At 35.3% G+C, this 3,541-nt stretch overlaps 1 non-coding gene across 1 annotated transcript; it reads left to right on the forward strand.

Annotated features, from left to right (window-relative positions):
- Positions 1 to 1,385: 1,385 nt before the first annotated feature.
- Positions 1,386 to 1,515, forward strand: LOC126002689 (small nucleolar RNA SNORA51). The gene has a single exon (XR_007493363.1). It is a non-coding gene; the product is annotated as a small nucleolar RNA SNORA51 (small nucleolar RNA).
- The last annotated feature ends 2,026 nt before the right edge of the window (positions 1,516 to 3,541 follow it).

Consider the following 3,541-nt stretch of genomic DNA (forward strand, 5'->3'; position numbering starts at 1 on the left):
ATGATGAATATTCAGCTCTTGTTCCTGGCTCTGCCCATTGGAGGTCCTGAAGATTTCAGGAGTCCTGGAACTTTGGCAAACCAAATAGAATATCAGGGTTCAAATGGAGATTGGTAGAACAAAAGTCAAGAGCATTCCAGCCACTTCCAGTAATATCTAAGTACACTATTACTTTTCTTATTTCACGATTTGTATAAAAACATTCGGGTAGATTCAAGCTTGAATTAAATTCAAGTTATCAATATGAATATTGTCACAGAGATAAAGCCAGAAAGATCTGTGTGTAATAAGATAGAGGAAAAAAATTTGAATTGCCTCCAGCATACCTCATCTGAACTCAGCAAACCAGAACATATTTTTGAAACAATTATTGAGCATTTTTGAACTTCCTGAGACTTATGAGTGGTTAATTTGTTATAAATGCATTAGATTACATGTCTTTAGTGTTAGCTTTTAAATTAGAACTCAGCTCTTATGGTATGTATGGCTGGGACTATACATATGGCAAATGCTGTAGTAATAGAAAATTCACTGCAGGGTAGTCTGAATTAGAACCATTATTTAAAAGTATAGGAGTCATCTAGGGTTGTGTTAAGGGGCCAATAGGGGCCTTTCTGGAGATGAGAGTGGGAGCATCTTGCAGATCCAGAGATACCAGACTCAGAACTTAATTATGTGTTTTACTACTTAGGCATTACAGCCCTTAGAGGTATTTAAAATTATATTTAATCTAACCATTTGGAAGAAAGTTATTGTGTATGTTAACTACTGCAAAATATTAATAACTTTATTGCTAAGATGTTTTGGTTTAAACAAATAGTACTTGCAAATGTGTATATTTTCTTTAATTAATTTACTAAATATTAATTTATTAAACTTTTCTGAAAAATTCAATTAACAAGGTTTTGTAGTTTTACAATATATAACTTAATTTCTTGACACTAAAAGATGTTGATATACTTAATGGAATCAAGATATTTTATTATGTATTGTGGTGGTAATGTTTTTCTCCCATTGTGCTATGTTAAATTTTATCTTTAATTTAGTCCATGTATTACTGTAATACACATTGGTACTTTAATTCCTGAAAGACAAATTGGGTGAAATGAATATAGTACAAATCTGACCAGCCCTGAGGGTATCAATTATATTTCAAAATGAATTCCAGGCCAGTTATACATTTTCAAATTGCTATTTTATGGAAAGTGATTATTCAAGATGGGTAATCATACAATCTATTATAGTTTATTACATTTGTTATATTATAAAAACTGACAAAATAAGAAAATGGATTTTTATTTTGAATTTTTCATGAACCATACATATTACTATAATTGAACTTTAAACCTTATTCATACATAATTAAAAGTTATTTGTACTAGTTTAAATTTTTTCTTACCACAGGCTGTGTTCTTTACACTGGCTGTATAGAAAGAGGAGGTACAGTAAAGGCACCCCATATACACCTCAACACAGGACCCTTGCCGGGTATGTATTGTGAATTGGGGGACAAAAAAAAAAGAAAGAAAAATTTTTAATGGAGGCAAAATTGACATACAGTTCAATGCACCAGTAGTAATTGTAAGGTTTCATGATATAATTTGCCAATTATAAGAACCTAAGTAACTGTTATAAAACTGTAAACCAGCATTGTCCAGTACAAGTTTCTGGGTTGGTGGTTATGCTCACTGTATGTTGTTAAATGCAGTAACTATTACTCACAAGTGATATTTAAAATATATTTTAATGTGACTAGTGTGACTTAAGAGTATATTTTAATTTGTTCTATTTTATTTTATTTTATTTTGTTTAATTGTAAATAAGTTTAAGTCATAGGGCTACTTGTGGCCATAGTAAGAGACAGTAGGTTCCTATATACTTTTTTTTTGTACCACATCCAGCAGTGTGCAGGAGTTACTCCTGGCTTTGCATTCAGGAATCACACCTGGTGGGTTCAGAAGACCATTTAGGATGATAAAGATAGAATCCTTGCAATTCTAGATTGCTTGCAAGTAAAGCACTTTATTTATTGTACTATCCCTCTGTCCCATGACCCTGTATAGATATTCTCAAGTGAGGTTTTTGGGGAGGAATTAAATAACATACTACTGCAGTTGGTTACAGTATGGGGCAGTATGATCTGAGAGAGTTTTCAAGCTGGTCCAAAGAAAGATTAAATTAATACTTGATGGCATTTACTATAACGAATTCACTCCTATGCATCTCAAATTATACTAGCTGTGATAATTTTTAGGAAAATAAGAAAAATAGTCTTTTAAATTATTTTATGTCAGATTTAATTCTCTCATAACATTCAAAGTGCTGAGATAATCTTAGAGTTTCCCCATATTCAATAGCACTCTTCAATAAGAACCATAGTGCTGATCCTGATCCACCAGTGGCAAATGGATTCACATTGCCCCAAAGAGGAGAGCCCAGGGAAATGCACATCAAAGAAGGTGAGCTGACCCTGACCAGAAGTTAAAAGACAGAGGGGCACAGTCACTACACTATGCTCCGTGGCCCTGTACTTCTCCTAGTCAATGAACTCCAGCACAACTTGTAGAAAACACCACACTGAAATTACCAATTGGGAGAGACTGAGGGAGATGTCACCTGTCGTGTTTCTCTACTCTTCTGTATTCTGAACCTCTCCTGAGTGGGCTGAGAAGGGCCCAGCAAATTCTGTCTCCTAGAGGTGCCCCGGACAAAAAGCCAAGAAAGACTGAGTCAGTGAGTGAAAATATGACCTGGCAGAAAGGAAGATTCTTTGTCTGTGAAGTCAGGTGGGAGGAATCTGCTCCTGCTGTGAGATTACCAATTAGGAGAGACTGAGGGAGGTGTCACCTGTGCGTGTTTTTTTACTCTGCTTCGCTTCACAGCCTCACACTCTTTCTAACTAATGAACCCCACCATAACACGCAGAAAAAATAACACTACAAGTGTGACAATGGGGAAACCTCTCAGGCAAACACCATGCGCAGAGAATGAAGATGTTAGCTCTGATGTCCCAAAAAATACCAACCATCTGATTTAGAATAGAAATATGGAGGATCCTCATGGAAATCAAAGAAAACATAGCTCTAGTTGAACAGAATACAAAGACAGAAATCAGAAGACCTTGATATCAGACCTGAAACCATAAGGTATATAGAACAACATGTAGGTAAAACACTCCATGACATTGAGACTAAAGGCATCTTAAAGGAGGAAACAGTACTCTCCAAACAAGTGGAAACAGAGATAAAAACATGGGAATATATTAAGCTGAGAAGCTTCTGCACCTCAAAGGAAATAGTGCCCACGATACAAGAGCCACTCACTGAGTGGGAGAAACTATTCACCCAATACCCATCAGATAAGGGGCTAATCGCCAAAATATACAAAGCACTGTCAGCACTTTGCAAGAAAAATCATCTAATCCCATCAATAAATGGGGAGAAGTAATGAACAGACACTTTGACAAAAAAAGAAATACAAATGGCCAAAAGACACATGAAAAAAAAATGCTCCACATCACTAATCACCAGGGAGATGCAAA

Source organism: Suncus etruscus, chromosome 2 (genome assembly GCF_024139225.1).
Source record: "Suncus etruscus isolate mSunEtr1 chromosome 2, mSunEtr1.pri.cur, whole genome shotgun sequence".
NCBI lineage: Eukaryota > Metazoa > Chordata > Mammalia > Eulipotyphla > Soricidae > Suncus > Suncus etruscus.